We start from the raw sequence: 22,763 nt of genomic DNA on the forward strand, positions 1-22,763 counted from the left end.
GGCCGCCGCGTAACCCCTCCCAAGGGTGCACTCTGCCCTCCGGTCTAGAGGGTCCTGCAGGCTAGACCCATCGTCTGCAGGGACTAGAGTGCGCCGGGACAACTTGGCTATAGCCATGTCCACCTTGGGAACGGAACCCCACGATTCCACCAAGGGTTTAGCCATCGGGTACATGAGTCTGAATTTTCTGGTAAGCACTGGACCCTTCTCAGGCTTTTTCCACTCTCTGCGCATCACAGAGAGGAGGGTCTCATCCGCTCTAAAGACACTCTGTGTCCGACCGGCGGGATCGGAGGACTCCCCCATGTCAACATCCTGGTCCCCCAACCTGATGGACTTGAGTAACTTCTGCGTCTTTTCTGGAGGGAAAAAGCAAGAAGTAGATTCTTCTTCCTCAGAAGAAGAAGACCCCACTGAACAGGGGGTAGGTCTTTCGACCGGTGCGACCACCTCCATGGGAGTCTGAGAGGGACCTGGTAGCCTCTCATTAAGCAGCTGAACTACTCCCTTGATGGAATCATCCACGTATGTCTTGGTCCATTGGAACATCTCCTGCATCGTGGGTTCCGTGGATGCCGTGCGACAACTCTCACATCTGGAGTAAGGACAGCTGTCATCTAGGGGTGTGTTACATTCGTAACATGCCAAATGCTTCCTCTTGGCCCCAGCCTTCCGCTGATCCTGCTCCTTAGGGGAAGCCATAGTCTGTAATGGAAGAAACAAAACAGGTCATAACACCTACAATATCAGGAGGTGGAGAAAACCAGACCTTAAGGGGGCCCACCAGCACTAGAAGAAATAGAGCTGAAAGAAGAGGAAGTACAAAACCCAAGCAAAGCAATACTGCAGGAATATCACAAAGCACAGGAGAGCTCTGGAGCTAACTTGTGAAAGCAACGCAACCAGAGCACTGACTGATGGGCTTTGGGCGCTTAAAAGGAGGAAGCCCTGCCCACTGGGCGGGTCCTGAAACGAGATCAGCACCACTCCCTTTTTTTTTTTTCTCTTGTAGAAAAACCAGAGCCTATACTGGCTCTACCTATACGAAAATTGTCTCCCCAGACTAATCCTAAGTCCAGGATGTCCTTCTAGGGAGCCAGTTTAAAAGAAAGGTGAGTTTTATACATCACCGCAACGCTTCGGAAAACCGGAAGTGACGTAGCGCACCTAGGGCGCGTCACTTCCGGAAAATGGCGGCGCCCATAGCGCCGCACACATGCGGTAACGGAGGGACGGAGCACCGTCTACAGATGATGAGAGAAGAGGGGAGGGGACGCCCCCCTCCCCGACGGTACCCCAGACCGAAATCGCCATGATCAGGCCTAAAATAAAGGCACTGAGATCCATAGAAAGCGAGCTAAGCTTAAGGAGGGGAAAAGAACCCCTAAGCAATCTTCAGCTCCCAGAGAGGGAGCGACACGCCAGTCCACCTGTCCAGAGGACAGAAAAAAACACGGTGGGCTGGGGGGTGATCTCCTCCCTTTCAGGGAGCTGAAGATCGTTTATTGGTTCTTGGGCTCATTAAAATTCCGCCGGTCCTACCAGTCCACAGGGGCAGTTAACCCCATCTGTGCTGCTGTTGAGGACGTAAGGGAATAGTGGTTTTTAAATTGTGACATGCTCGGTGTGTAGAAATTTGGGCTCATTTTATGGCATTTTTGCCTCACAGACATGTTTTAAGGCCGATTTATTGGCCTGTATTTGTGGGAGGGTCTCTGCCCCGCTATTTAGGCTCATTTCCCCCTCCCCTGCATCCTACGTCTGCTCAACACAGATCGTGGCCATATCCGTGTGCGTCCGAACTAGTTGCCTTACTGCTCCGAAGTCTACACCATGCGCTGAGTCTACCCAGTTCGCCCACCTCTCAGGTAAGATGCCGCCTCAGTCAGCGGCCCCCATTGCTTAAAGTCCGGTCGGCAGCGCCGGCTCCCCAGGTAAGGGAGAGTCACGCTGCACCAGAGCGAACTGCCTGGATGCATCGGCTCCCATGCGGCAGTATAGGCAGGGTGCAGGGGTCAGCGTGGTCCCGAACTCATTCGCAAATGTCTGGCACGGGCCGCTGTGCCATTAGTGAGGCAGGGTATTGTTTAACTTACTTTCCGGTGTCCTCTCCCTTCTGGTGTCCTCTCCTGTTGCCGCCGGCCCGCTTGCTCCAGGTCTCTCGGCGTCCCAGGCTCGTTCCTGTCCGGGTCCTTGCGCCCCCGGTGGCCACAGTTGAGAATGCAGGACGGGGAGCTCACAAGACAGTGTGTAGCAGGTTTTTGAGATCAGCGCTCTCTGGTGGTCACTCCTGCTACTGCAGATGAAAGTGAAAAACATATATACACATACTTTTATCACGTATGGCATTATTTTATTTATGCACACACTCCCTAAATGAAAAAAAAAAGAGGGGATGATAAACACAATTACTCATTTCATAAAAAAAAATAAAAAAAGGGGAGTGAAACAAATACAGTGGTACATATGCACGTACTACGGTTTAAGCAAACTCTCCTTGCACGTTTTATTGGGTCGTGTTCAGTCACCTCAGGTACGCAATTACCACGCTAGTTCGTTTCAGACCTTCGTAGTTTACACATTATACGCATGTATATTCATCGATCTCGCTCACGTTTCCAGTCATGTATAGCCGTTTTCTTGTCTGTTTAAGTATGTTTTCTGCGTTCTCTCTCCAGGGACGTTACTTCTTTTCAGGGTCAACAGTCGATTCTGGGTGGCCCAGTTTTGTTTCCAACAGGTAGTATAGGGAAGTTTTCAGTGGTAGATTCGCTTTTTCATTCTGTCTTCTAAAAATCTCACGGTTTAACTTAGGTATTTTCCTCATCCCGCTATTCGCTCCTCCCGTGCTGTGGGTAAGTCAGCTCAGTCTGTCGGTGGCAGTAATCATTGATCATGAGGTGAATCATCCACGATGGCATGCGTACGCACACCACACCGTTCGGTGGTAGGGTTGTCACTGGTGTCTGGTCTCGGGTCACATGATAGAGCCTCATTCTCACGTACTGTATCTACAGGGCCATGTCTCATGCCTCTGGTATCATGGAGGCCTCGGTTAACAAAAATGCCGCCAGGTTCACCTCATGCTCAACAATCTTACGTCATCAGTCACGGACATTCAATCCAGACTGGACACGGTCGAGTCCCGGGGTGCCGTTCTCACTCCTCCGGGTCCAGAGTTGGCCATCCCGTCCACATCCGCTGCGGGGTGTACCGGTACGACTGGCTCTGTTCCTAATATCATTTCGGCTCACTTCATACAGGCCAACACCAAGAAAGATATTCTGGAAGGCAGGGACGTCAACTTGGCTTCCCTGTTGATTGCTACTCGGGATTTCTCAGACAGCAAAGTCATCGCGTGCGGTGATGTCTCAGTAGTACTCAGGGGCCGTGATCTCAGGCTAAACAGAAAGCTTACCATCCCGGAGTTCCTTCTAGCTTTCAGCCTGTATAGAGATGTGATTTGCTCCGTACGGCCCGACCGCAGGGAGGAATTAGATCTTTATTTGTTCAGGGTAACAGAATTGGGGTACAAATATGGTGGTAGTTCGTTCTACGATTATCACTGCTCATTTTCTGCTAAGGCCGCGGCGGCCCTCAGTCAATTTCAATTTCTCACAAACTGGGCTAATATCGACACTGGGATATTTTGCAGACACTTTGCTGGCCTGCATCTACCACACAGCAGAATGGTGTCACAAAGCTGCCTCAAGTGCCGATAGTAGCCCTCCCGCACATCCGTCTAGGCACCCTGAACACCAGTATGCCTCAGGTTTAGTCGACAAATTGGGAAGGCCCATTCAATACCTCGGCCAGTCACAGATCTGCAATAATTTCAATTTTTCCTCCTGCAATTATAGTCAGTGTAGGCTGTTACATGTTTGTGTGAATTGTTTCAGAGCCCATCCCAAGTCGGTCTGTACATTAAAGGCAGATAAGTCATATTTGAGTGTCCTTAACGTGACTGGCACGACAAGGTCAAGTCACTGCCGGGGTTTCTTCAGTCTTCAGCTTCCTTTGAAATTTACCCCTTAGTTGCAGCCGCTCATGTGTGGGGTCACAAGTGGACCGGTCACACGGTGTTGTTCGTTTCCGATAACGCAGCGGTAATGGATATCCTAAATAACGGGTCATCTAAATCCCCGCAGGTGGTACCATTCCTCAGACGTCTAGTGCTTCTTTCATTGCAACACCAGTTTCGATACATATAATCTACCACAATTTTTTATATGCTCACATATATCGGGGCAGAAGAATGTCGCAGCTGATGCCCTGTCTAGAGCTAATTTTGGCCTTTTCTCGCAGGTATTTCCCGACGCAGACGCCAACGGTGCCACAGTCCCTCCGTTCCCATCACTGGTCTGGATGTAAACTCTCACTTAGCTACAGCTCGTTCTCTACTGGCCAAGTCCCTGTCACCCAACACGGCCAGGGCTTACCATACAGGTTGAAGGGCTTTTCTTAAATTCCAGGACAAGTTTCCCCAAGGCATTCTCGATTTTACAAACTACATCCTGGCTTTCATCGGCTATTGTCATTCTGAGTTGAATCTGTCATACTCCACAGTCAAGTCTTACTTAGCCGGTGTACAGCATTTTCGAGCCTCCAGTCAACCAGAAGCTCCCTCACTATTCTCCATTCATGTAGTCAAGGCTACTCTCAGAGGTCTTGAAAAATGCTACCCAAATACACATCCGGGCCGCCAGGCCATCACCGGGCAAATATTTGTCAGTTGTCTGACATGTTAGACCATAGCCCTTTTGGTGCCCAACAGAGTCTAGTGATAAAAGCAGCCATATACCTGGCTTTCTATGGCTTCCTGAGACCAGGAGAGTTTACCTCAGCCCGTAGTAGCCGCAGGTATCTAACTGTCGGGCAACTGAAGGCTGACACATATAATTTCATTCTCTCACTCACGTCCACCAAAACATCACAGTCAGGCCCTCCTACCCAGATCACGTACTACCCAACCACCCACCGCCGGTGCCCTGTTAAAGTGCTACACCAATTAAAAAGTATTGACAATACAACACCCCACAGGCCACTGTTGCCTTTCAACGCAGCGCATCTCACAAGCTCCCAGTTTGTTTCGCATGTTCGCTCCCTGGTGGCCAACCTAGGTTTAGACCCGGCATCTGTCTCTGGCCACTCCTTTCGGATTAGCGCCACTTCCGCAGCATCCAAGAACCGAGTTCCTGCTCACGTCATCAGAAAATTAGGGCGATGGCACTCCTCCTGTTATTCCAGATACATACCTCACCCGAACATTGAGATGTCTTTCGCCTGTCAGAACCTTGCACTGTAAGTGCGATTTGTAAATAACGTTTTCTAAATGCATATGGTCTCTTTTTGGCCTCCTTCAGTCATCCCTACGACGTTGCGGTTACGGCACAAATCAAACCGTTTAGCTAACTACCAGTTAGGGTCCTGGTTCATGTGTAGCCCCGACCACAAACACAGTTTTTATTGGCAAGTGTCAATGTGTGTTTGCATTTATTGAATTATGTTTGCATTTATGGAATTTCCATGGGTCTTTTCATACTAATATACAGAGGAAGCGGCATCCAAAAGGGGATTCTTTTTCTGTATGCCTTCAAATAAACACCATACAAGATGCATGCCTTAAAACCTATTTGTTAAAATACACCACAAAAAAAAGCTGTAAAAACTCCATTAAAGCGTCAAAAGGCACTTTAAACACTTAAAAAAAAAACTAAGGGATATAGCACATGCTCCCTGCATGGCGCATGTCATTAACCTAGTCATGCAATGCTTTTTTTTTTTAAAGTACACTGATCAAAACCTAGAGTGGGTCCAAAACACAGAAGAGACATAGACTGCCCTTCCAAAAAAAAAGTCGCCACCAAAAATATTTTGTTGGACCTCCTTTAGCTTTGATTACGGAACGCATTCGCTGTGGCATTGTTTCAATAAGCTTCTGCAATGTCACAAGATTTATTTCCATCCAGTGTTGCATTAATTGTTCACCAGGATCTTGCATTGATGATGGTAGAGTCTGACTGCTGCGCAAAGCCTTCTCCAGCACATCCCAAAGATTCTCAATGGGGTTAAGGTATGGACACTGTGGTAGCCAATCCATGTGTGAAAATGATGTATCATGCTCCCTGAACCGCTCTTTCACAATTTGAGCCCGATGAATCCTGGCATTGTCATCTTGGAATATGCCCGTGCCATCAGGGAAGAAAAAATCCATTGATGGAAAAACCTGGTCATTCTGTATGTTCAGGTAGTCAGCTGACCTCATACTTGTAGCACATACAGTTGCTGAACCTAGACCTGACCAACTGCAGCAACCCCAGATCATAGCACTGCCCCCACAGGCTTGTACAGTAGGCACTAGGCATGATGGGTGCATCAATTCATCTGCCTCTCTTCTTACCCTGATGTGCCCATCACTCTGGAACAGGGTAAATCTTGACTCATCAGACCACATGACCTTCTTCCATTGCTCCAGAGTCCAATCTTTATGCTCCCTAGCAAATAGAAGCCTTTTTTTGCCTCACTGATTAGTGGTTTTCTTACAGCTACACAGCTGTTCAGTCCCAATCACTTGAGTTCTCTTTGCATTGTGCATGTGGAAATGCATTGTGCATGTGGAAATGCTCTTACTTCACTATTAAACATAGCCCTGAGTTCTACTGTTGTTTTTCTTCGATTTGATTTCACCAAACGTTTAAGTGATTGCTGATCTCGATCATTCAGGATTTTTTTTCTGCCACATTTCTTCCTCGAATACAATGGGTCCCTACTATCCTTCCAGTTTTTAATAATGCGTTGGTCAGTTCTTAACCCAATTTTAGTAGTTTCTGCAATCTCCTTAGATGTTTTCTCTGCTTGGTGAGCTGACCCTGTAAAAGATTGTAGGTGAAGGCCTGCTGGTGAGCTGACCCTGTAAAACATTATATGCGAGGGCCTGCTGGTGAGCTGACCCTCTAAAAAATTATATGCGAGGGCCTGCTGGTGAGCTGACCCTGTAAAACATTATATGCGAGGGCCTGTTGGTGAGCTGACCCTCTAAAAATTTATATAGGCTACAGCTTTATACTGAAACTAATTAAAATCAACCTATGGGGCAGACAGGCTAATCAGGAGTGCACGACTCGCTGGAGTGCCACATCTCCAGCATTGTAGATCTGCAAAAAAAGGGGGTTAGTCAGCACCTCCCAGTGCGCAGGTGCACGCCGCCATGGCAAAGACCTAGAGGAAAAAAAGAGACAATGCAGCAGCACCCTGCAAATCAGATAAAGTACAATAATGCAAAAAATTATAGTGCTAATGCTACGCTTATTTATAAAGTGAGATACTTGGCCAATGCATTTTGTACAAAAATTTACAAAATTGTCTGCCCCATAGGTTGATTTTAACTAGTTTCAATATAAAGCTGTAGCCTGCTCTCACTAGATTCATTGGAAGCTGTCTGGCACAAGGAAAGGTATAGAGTGGGCTCGGCATGCATGTTGGTACCTGCATCCCTTGTAATGGAGGCCATTATGGCCCCAAATATGGTAAAAAGCAGAGTGGATCCAGCATGCATGTGGATCCAACACTCCCTGAACTTTATGGCAGCCATTATGGCGCATAACAGGTAGTATTTAGTGTTAGGACCCGTCTAACAGAGATCGCCTTGACGTTTGGCAGACGGGCTCAGATTGTTTTGTACAAAATGCATTGGCCAAGCATCTCACCTTATAAATAAGCGTAGCATTAGCACTATAATTTTTGGCATTATTGTACTTTATCTGATTTGCAGGGTGCTGCTGCATTGTCTTTTTTTTTTCTCTAGGTGCTGGTGGGGTGTCATGAAACTGTCCCAGGCTTTGCAGAGCGCTGCCCTACCTCTGTTGGAACTGCTGTGTGTTCCCCTTGTCTCCCCTTTTCGGTTGGCCAAGGAACTACGGACTCTGCCGCCAGCGTTGTCAGATAGACATTTTTGGAGCAATTTTTCAACAAGGGTTCTCTGGTATTGCACCGTTTTGCTCATCCTCTCCACCAGAGGAATAAGAAATGAGAAGTTCTCTTTGTAGTGGGGGTCGAGAAAGGTGAACAACTAGTAATCCATGTTGTCTAAAATGCATATAATGAGCGGGTCACGGGAAAGGCAGCTTAACATGCAGTCAGCTATGTGTGCCAGATTACCAACAGGCAATACTTCGTTATCGTCATCAGGAGGATCACTCTCAATCTCCTCATCCTCTTCCTCCTCTTCTGCCCACCCACGCTGAACAGATCAAATTAAACTTCCATGGGTAGTACCCTCTGTAGCGGAGGCAACCGTATCTTGCTCCTCCTCCTCCTCTTCATCGTCCAATTCGTGCTGAGAAGACGAACTGAGGGTGGTCTGGCTATCACCCTGTGTAATGTCTTCCCCCATTTCCACCTCTTCCACATGCAAAGCGTCGACCTTAATTGTGAGCAGCGAGCGTTTGAGTAGACACAGAAGTAGGAGGGTTACGCTGATAATACCGTTATCGCCGCTCACCATCTGTGTTGATTCCTCAAAGTTTCTTAGAGCCTCACAGAGGCCAGACATCCATGCCCACTCCTCGCTTGTGAATAGCAGAAGCTGACTGGAATGGCGACGACCATGTTGCAGCTGGTATTCCACTACTGCCCTGTGCTGCTCACAAATAATGGCAACATTTCCAGGGCCAGCAATTTGGAAGGGTGCGCATTTAGTGCTATGGCCTGTGGGTGGGTGCCTGGGTATTTGCGCTTTCGTTCAGAGGCCTGGGGGTATGGACATCTGTATGCTGCACTGGGACACAGAATTGGATGTGCTAGCTGATGGTGCTGGTGCAGGGCGGGAGACATCCGGACCTGCGTCTTAAACAGGGGATTGGCCAGCACGTAACACAGGGGAAGAGGAGGCAGTGGTGTGGCCCGCAAACACTGATTGTGGACCCAGGCGTTCGGCCCACCTATTAAGGTGCTTTGATACAATGTGGCGGTTCATGCTGGTGGTGGTGAGGTTGATAGTGTCACGCCCCGACTCATTTTCATATGGCACAGGTTGCAAACTAATATTTTTTCATTGTCCGCACTTTCCTCAAAAAAGTGGCATACTGTGGAACATCCACCATTTGGCAAGGGAGATTTCCACAAGGGGGTGCTCTGTGGAACAGTTGCGGGCCTGTTTGGTGTGGCCTGCCTTCTCCCTTTTGGCACCCCACTGCTTCTTCCAGCCTGTTGCGGTGCTGCCGATCCCTCCCCCTCTGTACTGCTGTCCTCGCTCGGCTTTCCACCTTCCCAGGTTGTGTCAGTGACCTCATCGTCCACCACCTCCTCTTCCACTTCCTCACTCTGATCATCCTTCTAATTTGTTGACTTAACCACAACCTCCATGATTGACAACTGTGTCTTATCCTCTTCATCAACCTCTTGAAACATTAATTGCGGTTGACTCATTGGCAACTGTGTCTCATCATCATCCACCTCATTAAACACTAATTGCCGTTCCCCACTGTCATGTTCTTGTGACTGTGGATGCTCAAGAGGTTGGGAATCAGGGCACAAGATCTCATGTCCCTCTTCAAGCGTGCTTGGCGAGAGGGCAAAATCAAGTAATGGCGATGAAAAGAGGTTCTCGGAATATTCGAGTGTGGGATCACTTGTTTGGAAAAATAACTGACATAAAGTGGCCTAAATGGGAGAAAATGCTCAAAAACCCCAAACACTGTGGCGTGTTTATAACCGGGGGAGCAATTCCTCCGCATGTGATCCGTTGCTAACGGCAATCCCGCTGCATGTGGTCCACTGCCGACATCCTCCATTGTATGCATTTTTGCTGGGGATTGCCGTTAGCAATGGATCACATGCGGAGGAATTGCTCCCCCGGTTATAAACACGCCACAGTGTTTGAGGTTTTTGAGCATTTCCTCCCATTTAGGCCACTTTATTTCAGCTATTTTTTTTGATATGTTTAGAATGTGCCATTGCGTACTGCTGGTAGCATTCTGTTGCACCTGGTAGCCTGTGTCACATGGCCTGTTATAGGTGTGGCTTACAGCCTTATCATCTCTCCTACTACCTGAGTGATTTCACTATGGAGGTACGTGGGAGCTTGGCTGTAAGTTGTATCTTAGCACCTCTCAGACCGTGTTCCCACACTGTAGGTAGTCTAGTGGTAGGAACCCTTGCCACACTGAGATACCTTGACGGTGGTGCAAAAGGGCTCCGATGTTTTCCTGACAGGAATACATTGGCTAAAGTCTCAGTTCTTAACATCAGCTTGATGGATTAGCCAGTGTTTTCAGTTGCATATCATTGTGGTGCACTTTTCACAGTGACTTATGGATCACTTGTTTGGCCAGACTGTAGATGGTGGGAGGAAGGAGGATGAGGGTGAGGATTGTGTTGACCAGACTCCTGGCTACTGAGACTGGACTTTGTGTAAGACAGGGTGGTGCTTAACCGACTGGAAGCATTATCTGCTGCAAAACAACTGATCACCTGCTCGCACTGGGCTGACTTTGCGAGCGTTGTCCTGCGCCGCCCTGCAAACTGGGACATGAAGCCAGGGCCATGGCGTCTGCGTGCACCATCAGCATTACGGCCACTTCCCCGTCCCTTACTGCTCGCCATCTTCATTTTAAATGTGATATATTCAAAACATGCGGAGCCCCACGGAGTTAAAACAATTTAGTATAACTACGTTTGATAAAATATGATAAAATACAATAAAATACATAAAATAAATTAAACAATGGTAGTAGTTTTGTAATATTCCAATCAACTTATTGCAGACAAAGTATCCTGGATGTTCTCAATAGTGGATGGGTCTGCAATGACACACAATAGATGCTTAACTGCAGATCCTAACAACAGGGTGTTGTCTTGCAAATAAAACGCACTCTAGGTCACTACAGTCCATATGTATACAAGTCACAAAATATTCAGAAGGACTGTTTGAATTCCAGGAGGTTGCATCAAACTCCGGTTATATTCATATGCAAGAAAAACGCACTGAGAGACTCTACATGCAGAAAAGCGCATACAGTGATTTCCTATGCAGGCACTACAGGGAGTGCAGAATTATTAGGCAAGTTGTATTTTTGAGGATTAATTTTATTATTGAACAACAACCATGTTCTCAATGAACCCAAAAAACTCATTAATATCAAAGCTGAATATTTTTGGAAGTAGTTTTTAGTTTGTTTTGAGTTTTAGCTATTTTAGGGGGATATCTGTGTGTGCAGGTGACTATTACTGTGCATAATTATTAGGCAACTTAACAAAAAACAAATATATACCCATTTCAATTATTTATTTTTACCAGTGAAACCAATATAACATCTCAACATTCACAAATATACATTTCTGACATTCAAAAACAAAACAAAAACAAATCAGTGACCAATATAGCCACCTTTCTTTGCAAGGACACTCAAAAGCCTGCCATCCATGGATTCTGTCAGTGTTTTGATCTGTTCACCATCAACATTGCGTGCAGCAGCAACCACAGCTTCCCAGACACTGTTCAGAGAGGTGTACTGTTTTCCCTCCTTGTAAATCTCACATTTGATGATGGACCACAGGTTCTCAATGGGGTTCAGATCAGGTGAACAAGGAGGCCATGTCATTAGATTTTCTTCTTTTATACCCTTTCTTGCCAGCCACGCTGTGGAGTACTTGGACGCGTGTGATGGAGCATTGTCCTGCATGAAAATCATGTTTTTCTTGAAGGATGCAGACTTCTTCCTGTACCACTGCTTGAAGAAGGTGTCTTCCAGAAACTGGCAGTAGGACTGGGAGTTGCGCTTGACTCCATCCTCAACCCGAAAAGGCCCCACAAGCTCATCTTTGATGATACCAGCCCAAACCAGTACTCCACCTCCACCTTGCTGGCGTCTGAGTCGGACTGGAGCTCTCTGCCCTTTACCAATCCAGCCACGGGCCCATCCATCTGGCCCATCAAGACTCACTCTCATTTCATCAGTCCATAAAACCTTAGAAAAATCAGTCTTGAGATATTTCTTGGCCCAGTCTTGACGTTTCAGCTTGTGTGTCTTGTTCAGTGGTGGTCGTCTTTCAGCCTTTCTTACCTTGGCCATGTCTCTGAGTATTGCACACCTTGTGCTTTTGGGCACTCCAGTGATGTTGCAGCTCTGAAATATGGCCAAACTGGTGGCAAGTGGCATCTTGGCAGCTGCACGCTTGACTTTTCTCAGTTCATGGGCAGTTATTTTGTGCCTTGGTTTTTCCACACACTTCTTGCGACCCTGTTGACTATTTTGAATGAAACGCTTGATTGTTCGATGATCACGCTTCAGAAGATTTGCAATTTTAAGAGTGCTGCATCCCTCTGCAAGATATCTCACTATTTCTGACTTTTCTGAGCCTGTCAAGTCCTTCTTTTGACCCATTTTGCCAAAGGAAAGGAAGTTGACTAATAATTATGCACACCTGATATAGGGTGTTGATGTCATTAGACCACACCCCTTCTCATTACAGAGATGCACATCACCTAATATGCTTAATTGGTAGTAGGCTTTCGAGCCTATACAGCTTGGAGTAAGACAACATGCATAAAGAGGATGATGTGGTCAAAATACTCATTTGCCTAATAATTCTGCACACAGTGTATATTCCTATCTCTGTATATCTACAGTTTCTGCAATCCATGCATTCCAAGGTTGTTATAGGAGTTTTTCATAAGAATTTTCTGCATGCATTTATATTTGTATTTTTCTCAAGAATTCTATTCAAGAGGATCCTCAAAGAAGTTATTCCACACAAAGTCCCGATTGCAATATTCACATATGAACGCTATATTGTTGTTTCGTTATAAATATAAGTTTGTAACGATAACCCACACTTGTGGGCTTACCTGGCCTTTTTATTCAGCTGTTTTTTTCTGGGTGATTGTCGCTTCCGACTTTAGGCCGGCATCCCGGTCTTAGCTGTGTCAGCGGCTTAGTATTCCCCAGTGATGACTTTCAGCTGGTTGCAGGCAGGTTAATATAGAGCGTCTTGTTTGAATCCTCGATATCCTCTGGTTTTTAACAGTGCACTGTTATTTCGGGGTTCAAATCCTTCAGGGGTGAAACTCTCGCCAGAAACAACAATATAGCGTTCATATGTGAATATTGCAATTGGGACTTTGTGTGGAATAACTTCTTTGAGGATCCTCTTGAATAGAATTCTTGAGAAAAATACAAATATAAATGCATGCAGAAAATTCTTATGAAAAACTCCTATAACAACCTTGGAATGCATGGATTGCAGAAACTGTAGATATACAGAGATAGGAATATAGTGCCTGCATAGGAAATCACTGTATGCGCTTTTCTGCATGTAGAGTCTCTCAGTGCGTTTTTCTTGCATACAGGGCCGATCCTACACGGGGCGCAGTGGGTGCCCCGCACCCCAGCGCTGTCACCCGAAAGGCGCCGAGCGCAGGGCCGGACTGGCCTGCCGGGATAGCGGGAAATTTCCCGGTGGACCGGCAAGCCTGAGTGCCGCAAGGCCGCGGCCCTGGTGACAAGTGGGGGCGGCCGCACCCCAGCGCTGTCACCCGAAAGGCGCCGAGCGCAGGGCCGGACTGGCCTGCCGGGATAGCGGGAAATTTCCCGGTGGGCCGGCAAGCCTGAGTGCCGCAAGGCCGCGGCCCTGGTGACAAGTGGGGGCGGCCGCGGCCGGCGGCAGGGCAGAGCAGGAGATGAGCGCCTCCATTGCGGAAGCGCTCATCTCCATAGTCATCTATATTGCCGTCCTCAGGACGGCAATACAGATGCCTGTGCTGCGGCAGAGGAGGGAGAGGTGTGTCCCCTCCTGTTCCTCTGATAGGCTGCCGGCTTAGTGCTGGCAGCCTATCAGAGGCCGGTGCAGGCGGCGCGATGACGTCATCGCGTCGCCTGAGCCGTATAGCGAGGGACACAGACGGAAGAGGCGGCCTGCATCGCATCGCATTGCTGGAGGTAAGTATAAGTGTATTATTTTTTTTTATTTTTTTATATAGGTACAATACTGGGCTGGCACATGATAAGGGGGGCTACTGGGCTGGCACATAAGGGGGGCTACTGGGCTGGCACATAAGGGGGGACTACTGGGCTGGGCTGGCACATGATAAGGGGGGCTACTGGGCTGGCACATAAGGGGGGCTACTGGGCTGGCACATAAGGGGGGACTACTGGGCTGGGCTGGCACATGATAAGGGGGGCTACTGGGCTGGCACATGATAAGGGGGGACTACTGGGCTGGCACATGATAAGGGGGGACTACTGGGCTGGCACATGATAAGGGGGGACTACTGGGCTGGCACATGATAAGGGGGGCTACTGGGCTGGCACATGATAAGAGGGGACTACTGGGCTGGCACATGATAAGGGGGGACTACTGGGCTGGCACATGATAAGGGGGGACTACTGGGCTGGCACATGATAAGGGGGGCTACTGGCACATGATATGGGGGGCTACTGGCACATGATATGGGGGCACTCTGGCTACTGGCACATGATATGGGGGCACTCTGGCTACTGGCACATGATAATGGGGGGGGATCTGGCTACTGGCACATGATATGGGGGGGGGGCTCTGGCTACTGGCACATGATAAGGGGGGGGGCTCTGGCTACTGGCACATGATATGGGGGGCTACTGGCACATGATAAGGGGGGCTACTGGCACATGATAAGGGGGGGGGGCTCTGGCTACTGGCACATGATATGGGGGGCTACTGGCACATGATAAGGGGGGCTACTGGCACATGATAAGGGGGCTACTGGCACATGATAAGGGGGTCTACTGGCACATGATAAGGGGGGCTACTGGCACATAGGGGGGCTACTGGCACATAAGGGGGGCTACTGGCACATGATATGGGGGGCTCTGGCTACTGGCACATGATATGGGGGGGCTCTGGCTACTGGCACATGACATTTATTTTGACTTGTCAAAGCCGTTGACTAAGTTATTGTCAAAGCAAATTGGTGGGGCTGAAGTTGGGGGCTGAAGTTGTTGCCATAGAAACATTGTAAAGGGGAGGAGTTAGTAAGATAACCACGCCCATGTGGGGGCGCCAGAAATATTTCTGCACCCAGGCGCCTGTGACCCTAGGATCGGCCCTGCTTGCATATGAATATAACCGGAGTTTGATGCAACCTCCTGGAATTCAAACAGTCCTTCTGAATATTTTGTGACTTGTATACATATGGACTGTAGTGACCTACAGTGCGTTTTATTTGCAAGACAACACCCTGTTGTTAGGATCTGCAGTTAAGCATCTATTGTGTGTCATTGCAGACCCATCCACTATTGAGAACATCCAGGATACTTTGTCTGCAATAAGTTGATTCGAATATTACAAAACTACTACCATTGTTTAATTTATTTTATGTATTTTATTGTATTTTATCATATTTTATCAAACGTAGTTATAATAAATTGTTTCAACTCCGTGGGGCTCCTCATGTTTTGAGTGTGCCAATCCTACATTGACAGTTATATAATTTGAAGGGTGAATTCATCAGATTGTGCACCTCTTATGGTTGTGGGACTAGTGAGCTATTTCCAATATATTTACTAAATGTGATATATGCTTGAAAGTATTTCACACGTACAGTAGCGTAGGATTTGTAAGCGTATGCGCAAAAAAATGTACAAAGGTATTTGTGATGAGGAAATGTTATACAGGACAGGTACGTACCACAGGTAATATCACTGTTCGTAGTGTCTACGGAAAAAGTACACTGGATGTCACTGATATTTTAGGGATGCGCACAATTTACACAGGAGATGTGGCACAGCTAATGTCACTGTCCGCAGCGGACACTGTATACGGAAAAAGTACACTGGATGTCACAGATATTTTTAGGATGCGCACACTTTGAACAGGAGATGTGGTGCGGAAAATTTAACTGTCCGCAGCGGACACCGTCTACGGAAAAAGTGCACTGGATGTCACTGATATTTTAGGGATGCGCACACTTTACACAGAAGATGTGGCGCGAATAATTTAACTGTCTGCAGCGGCCTATTACACGGTATTTAGCACATCATGCGCTAAAAATATATATTGCTGATGTCACACACAATTGTCCTTAAAAGGACTTTTGGGTCTCTGTAAAGTTTTTTGTATAAAAATCTTCCTATTACACTCTCTACACTGTCTGTCCCTTCCTATACACAGCTCTCCCTAAGGCCTCATGCACACAACCGTTGTTTTTCTCGGCCTCCGTTCCGTTTTTTTAGCGGATTGGATGGGGACCCATTCATTACAATGGGTCAGCAAAAAAATGCTGATAGTTCATCCGTTTGTGTTCCGCGTCCGTTGTCTGTGTTTCCCTTCAGCAAAAAAAGGTGCATGTCCTACTTTTTTCACATTTGCGGACAAGGATAGGCATTTATTACAAGGGATCTGAGGAAAAAAACGTATCCTCCAAAAAAAACGGATGCTGCATCAGTTTTTTTTGGCGGACGTAAAAAAACAACTGTCGTGTGCATGAGGCCTAACACTGAGCAATTTAGCATAGGTTGCGCTACAAACATATATTGCTGCTGTCACACGCAATAGTCCTTACAAGGACTTTTGGGTGTCTGAAACATTTTTGTACAAAAAAAAAAAATTCAATTACACTCCCTACACTCTCTGTCCCTTCCTATGCTCAGCTCTCCCTGACAACGAATGAGCCGAACATGCGTCATCGGGTGCTATATAGCACCTGATGACGCGTTCCGGCCAGCCAATCGCTGTAATGCCAGTAGCCAACATGGCTACTGGCATTACAGTGAGGGCAGTACTTATCTGCACGTTTATTGGCTGAAGCATGCGGGAAGGAGACTCGAGCATGGCATTCGATCACATGCGGTACTCGTCGGAGTACCGCCATGTGCCGAGCATCGAGATACTCGAGCCTAACAGGTGTTCGGCTGAGCATGCTCGATCAAGACAATTAGTAAACTATTATAGCATATAATAGTGGCCTGCAGGTGCCACGCTTCCCCTTTCAACACTCTTTTCAACACTCCTTATATAGCTTAGTGTTACAGTGTAAGTAAACTCTTAATAAACTGTCATGTAATTTTCTTGAACTGTAAGTGGATGTTCTACTGAGTGTCATCTAGTGACGTAGCGTGGGTTGCCAGCACCCAGGGCAAGCCAACAGGACGGGACTGGCCTGCCGGGATACCGGGAAATTTCCCGGTAGGCCAGCAGGCCTGAGTGCCGCAAGGCCGCGGCCCTGGTGGCAAGTGGGGGCGGCCGGCGGCAGGGCACAGCAGCAGGAGATGAACGCTTCCATTGTGGAAGCGCTCATCTCCATAGTCATCTGTATCGCCGATACAGATGTTTATACTGCGGCAGGGGAGGGAGAGGTGTGTCCCCTCCTGTTCTTCTGATAGGCTGCCGGCCTAGTGCTGGCAACCTATCAGAGGGCGGTGCGGTCATCGCGCCGCCTGAGCCGTATAGCGAGGGACATAGGCTGGAAGAGGCCTGCGTTGCATCGCATCACAGGAGGTAAGTATAAGTGTTTATTTTTTATTTTTTTTAATATAGGTACAATACTGGATCATGATAAGGGGGGGGCTACTGGATTATGATAAGGGGGAGCCTACTGGGTTATGATAAGGGGGGGCCTACTGGATCATGATAAGGGGGGGCCTACTGGATCATGATAAGGGGGTGCCTACTGGATCATAAGGGGGGACTACTGGATCATGAAGGGGGGGCCTACTGGATCATGATAAGGGGGGGCCTACTGGATCATGATAATGGGGGGCCTACTGGATCATGATAAGGGGGGGCTTCTAGCACATGATATGTGGGCTATTGGCACATTATATGGGGGCTATTGGCACATGATATGGGGGCTATTGGCACATGATATGGGGGCTATTGGCACATGATATGGGGGCTACTGGCACATTAGGGGGGCTACTGGCACATGATATGGGGGCTATTGGCACATGATATGGGGGCTATTGGCACATGATATGGGGGCTCCTGGCACATAAGGGGGGTTACTGGCACATAATAAGGGGGGGTTATTGGCACATAAGGGGGGCTACTGGCACATGATATGGGGGGGCTCTGGCTGCTGGCACATGATGGTGGGGGGCTCTTATTACTGGCACATGATTGGGGGGCATCTTACTGGCACATGATTGGGGGCATCTATGGGGGCACATCTTACGGGCACATGATTGGGGGCATCTATGGGGCACATCTTACTGGCACATGATTGGCGGGCATCTATTGGGGCACATCTTACTGGCACATAATTGGGGCACTATAGGGGCATCTACTCAGGCTAAAAAGAAGGGGTATTTTATATGGGGGGGCTCTGTATAGGGGCATTTTATACTGGGACATATTATGGTGGGGGAAGGGGGGGAGGAGCACTATGGGGTCATCTACGGGGGCACTGAGAAGGGGTATTTTATATTGGCACATTATGGGAACATTAGCTCAACTGGGGTCATTACAAAGGGGTATGTTTTGCACATTATAAGGAGAATTATTTCTACTGGGGAGGGGGCATTATGGTGGGCTTTATTACTCCCCCATTGTATGACCCCCTAGTAGCAGCACCAGCCTCTCCCTGCTCTGCTATTCCTCTGCCCCTTCTCCAAATCCTTATTATGAAATCTTTCTCATTAGGATAAAACACAACATCAGCTCCGCCGAGCCCCCGGCCAAAGTGTTGAAGTGGCGTCCGAGATCCCCAAGGGTCAAGCCAAGTAATTGTAAGTTTTTATGTGAAATATGTTTATGTTTGTAGTTGATCTTTATTATCGATTTTACATTGCAGATTATTATTTTTTTTTACAGCATATGGGTGAGATTTTATAAATATTTTTATTATTTGGTCTAAAGGCTCATTGGGGGGAGGGGGGATTGTAACAGGACTGCCGTAGAATATCTAAAATATCTGGTCAAGTAAAATGTTGCATGCAACAATCATTAAATAGGTGGCCAACAAAAAAGGGGCGAGTCAAAGGGGCGTGGTAAAACACTGTCTGAGCATGCTGAGAGTTGTAGTTTTGCAACAGTTGGAGGCATCCTGGTTGGGAAAACACTGTGATAATATGGGGGTTCTACAAAAGAGCTATCGTGGGGCAAAGTTCATATTCGTGTTTACACACGTGTTTTAAAATGAATGGATCCGTCCAGACTTACAATGTAAGTCAATGGGGACGGATCCGTTTGACGTTGACACAGTATGGTGCAATTTCAAACGGATCCGTCCCCCATTGACTTTCAATGCAAAGTCAGGACGGATCCGTCTGACTAACAATTAGACTTAGATTTGTTTCTGAAATATAATGCAGATGGATCCGTTCTGAACGGATCCAAACGTCTGCATTATAGGAGCGGCATCTACTCAGGCTAAAAAGAAGGGGTATTTTATATGGGGGGCTCTGTATAGGGGCATTTTATACTGGGACATATTATGGTGGGGGGAAGGGGGGGAGGAGCACTATGGGGTCATCTACGGGGGCACTGAGAAGGGGTATTTTATATTGGCACATTATGGGAACATTAGCTCAACTGGGGGCATTACAAAGATTTTTCTTTTGCATTATAAGGAGAATTATTTCTACTGGGGGGGGGGGCATTATGGTGGGCATTGCAGATTTTTATTTTTTTTGCAGCATATGGGTGAGATTTTATAAATATTTTTATTATTTGGTAGAAAGGCTCATTGGGGGGAGGGGGGATTGTAACAGGACTGCCGTAGAATATCTAAAATAGCTGGTCAAGTAAAATGTTGCATGCAACAATCATTAAATAGGTGGCCAACAAAAAAGGGGCGGGTCAAAGGGGCGTGGTAAAACACTGTCTGAGCATGCTGAGAGTTGTAGTTTTGCAACAGTTGGAGGCATCCTGGTTGGGAAAACACTGTGATAATATGAACAATGGGGTTTCTACGAAAGAGCTATCGTGGGGCAAAGTTCATATTCGTGTTTACACACGAGTTTTAAAATGAATGCTTTCTCCTATTATAAACAAGTAAATAATGATGCAACGCTGTGGAGCTGGTATGCAACTTTTTCCAGGGCTGGTTTTTATCCCCAGTCCGGCCCTGCAAGCCAAGTATTGCAGCCCCCCAACATGTGACCATGCCCCTTGATATATCTGAGTTTAGATAATGTAGTAGATGTCACCTGCAGTCCTATGTAACACCACAGATAACACAGTGATAACTCTCTGAGTACAGATAATGTACTAGATGTTACCTGCAGTCCTATGTAACACCACAGATAACACAGTGATAACTCTCTGTGTACAGATAATGTAGTAGATGGATGTGAGACCCCAGAATTCAGAACACGCACAGTGTGGCCTGAAGTCTGGGGCAAGGCTGCTACAGTATGGGCCAAATTCTATATCCCCCCCGCCCAAAAAAAACTGAAAAAAAAAAGGAATTTGAATGGACATAACCTATGTTACTATGAAATATACAGGAGAATACAGCACCATACCTGTTACATCCAGTGACATCTCCTGTGATGTAAACTTTCCTCAGCGTCTTCATTCGGAGATAAGACCGCCATAATACCTTCTTTCAGCCGCGTCCTCATTTTACTATCATCCTCAGATAACAGACCTCCCCTCCCCCGTAGTGCCCATAAGTATAATGCCCTCTGTATAATTATGATATATAATGGCCCCCTCTGTATAATTATTATTAATAATATTATAATGGCCCCCTCTGTAGTGTTATTGTAATAATTATGGCCCCCTCTGTATTAGGCAACATTCACACGTCCGCAGAATGGGTCTGCATCCGTTCCGCAATTGTACGGAATAGGTGCGGAACCATTTAATCTCTACGGACAAGAATAGGCATTTCTATAGGGGTGCCGTCCATGTGTATTGCGGATCCACAATACACTACAGACGTGTGAATGGACCCTTATAGTAATAATTATAGCCCCCTTAAGCACCTTCGGCATACAGTCCGATGTAAGATACAACCTTCCCCCTGCCTTTAACTCCTTCAACATACAGTCCCATGTAAGATACAACCTTCCCCCTGTCTTCAGCTCCAGCATACAGTTCTGTGTAAGATAAATCACTCCCCTTGCCTTCAGCCCCTCCAGCATACAGTCCCATGTAAGATACATCACTCTCCTGCCTTCAGCCCCTCCAGCATACAGTCCCATGTAAGATACAACCCCCGCTGCCTTCAGCCCATCAAGCATACAATCCCATGAAAGACAAATCACTTCCCTGCCTTCAGACCCTCCAGCATACAGTCCCATGTAAAATACATCACTCCCCACCTTCAACCCCTCTAACATACAGTCCCATGTAAAATACTAAACTCCCCCTGCCTTCAGACCCTCCAGCACACAGGCCCATGTAAGACACATCACTCCCCCTGCCTTCTAGCTCTTCTTGCAAACAGTCCCATGTAAAATTCATCACTCTTCCTGGCTTCAGCCCCTCCAGCATACAGTTCCATTTAAAATATTATCACCCCCCCCGCCTTCAGCCACTCCGTGAATATGAAACAAGCAGCAGGGGGCACACCTATAAATATAATGAAGGAGTGCAGGCCTTGGTATCAAGAGACGAACATAAACAAAACTAAGTAAAGAAATACCACAACTAGACCGAACCTCCAAAAATAAAACATGATTTATTGAAACATCAATTCATGGAGAATTCCCCACTAGTGGGTAAAATCATGTACAAAAATACATCCAACACACAACACACAATGGTCAGGAGTAATTCTTGATCATTCCTCTTTACAGAACTGTTTCAGTTCAGCAATATTCTTGGGATATCTGGTGTAAATCGCTTTCTTGAGGTCATGCAACAGCATCTCAATCGGGTTGAGGTCAGGACTCTGACTGGGCCACTCTAGAAGGCGTATTTTCTTCTGTTTAAACCATTCTGTTGTTGAATTACTTCTATGCTTTGGGTCGTTGTCCTGTTGCAACACCCATCTTCTGTTGAGCTTCAGCTGGTGAACAGATGGCCTTAAGTTCTCCTGCAAAATGTCTTGATAAACTTGGGAATTCATTTTTCCCTCGATGATAGCAATCCGTCCAGGCCCTGACGCAGCAAAGCAGCCCCAAACCATGATGCCCCCACCACCATACTTCACAATTAGGATGAGGTTTTGATGTTGGTGTGCTGTGCGTCTTTTTCTCCACACACAGTGTTGTGTGTTTCTTCCAAAAATTCTGTCCACAGAATATTTTGCCAGTACTGCTGTGGAACATCCAGGTGCTCTTGTGCAAACTGTAAACGTGCAGCAATGTTTTTTTGAGACAGCAGTGGCTTCCTCTGTGGTATCCTCCCATGAAATCCATCCTTGTTTAGTGTTTTACGTATCGTAGATTCGCTAACAGGGATGTTAGCATATGCCAGAGAATTTTGTAAGTCTTTAGCTGACACTCTAGGATTCTTCTTCACCTCATTGAGCAGTCTGCGCTGTGCTCCTGCAGTCATCTTTACAGGATGGCCCCTCCTAGGGAGAGTAGCAGCAGTGCTGAACTTTCTCCATTTATAGACAATTTGTCTTACCGTGGACTGATGAACAGCAAGGCTTTTGGAGATACTTTTATAACCCTTTCCAGCTTTATTCAAGTCAACAATTCTTAATCGTAGGTCTTCTGACCACAGATCACATCATTCACATCAGGCAATGCTTCTTGTGAAAGCAAACCCAGAACTGGTGTGTGTTTTTTATAGGACACGGCAGCTGTAACCAACACCTCCAATCTCATCTCATTGATTGGACTACAGTTGGCTGACACCTCGCTCCAATTAGCTCTTGGAGATTTCAT

The sequence above is a fragment of the Bufo bufo genome, chromosome 2, assembly GCF_905171765.1.
Source record: "Bufo bufo chromosome 2, aBufBuf1.1, whole genome shotgun sequence".
Taxonomy (NCBI): domain Eukaryota; kingdom Metazoa; phylum Chordata; class Amphibia; order Anura; family Bufonidae; genus Bufo; species Bufo bufo.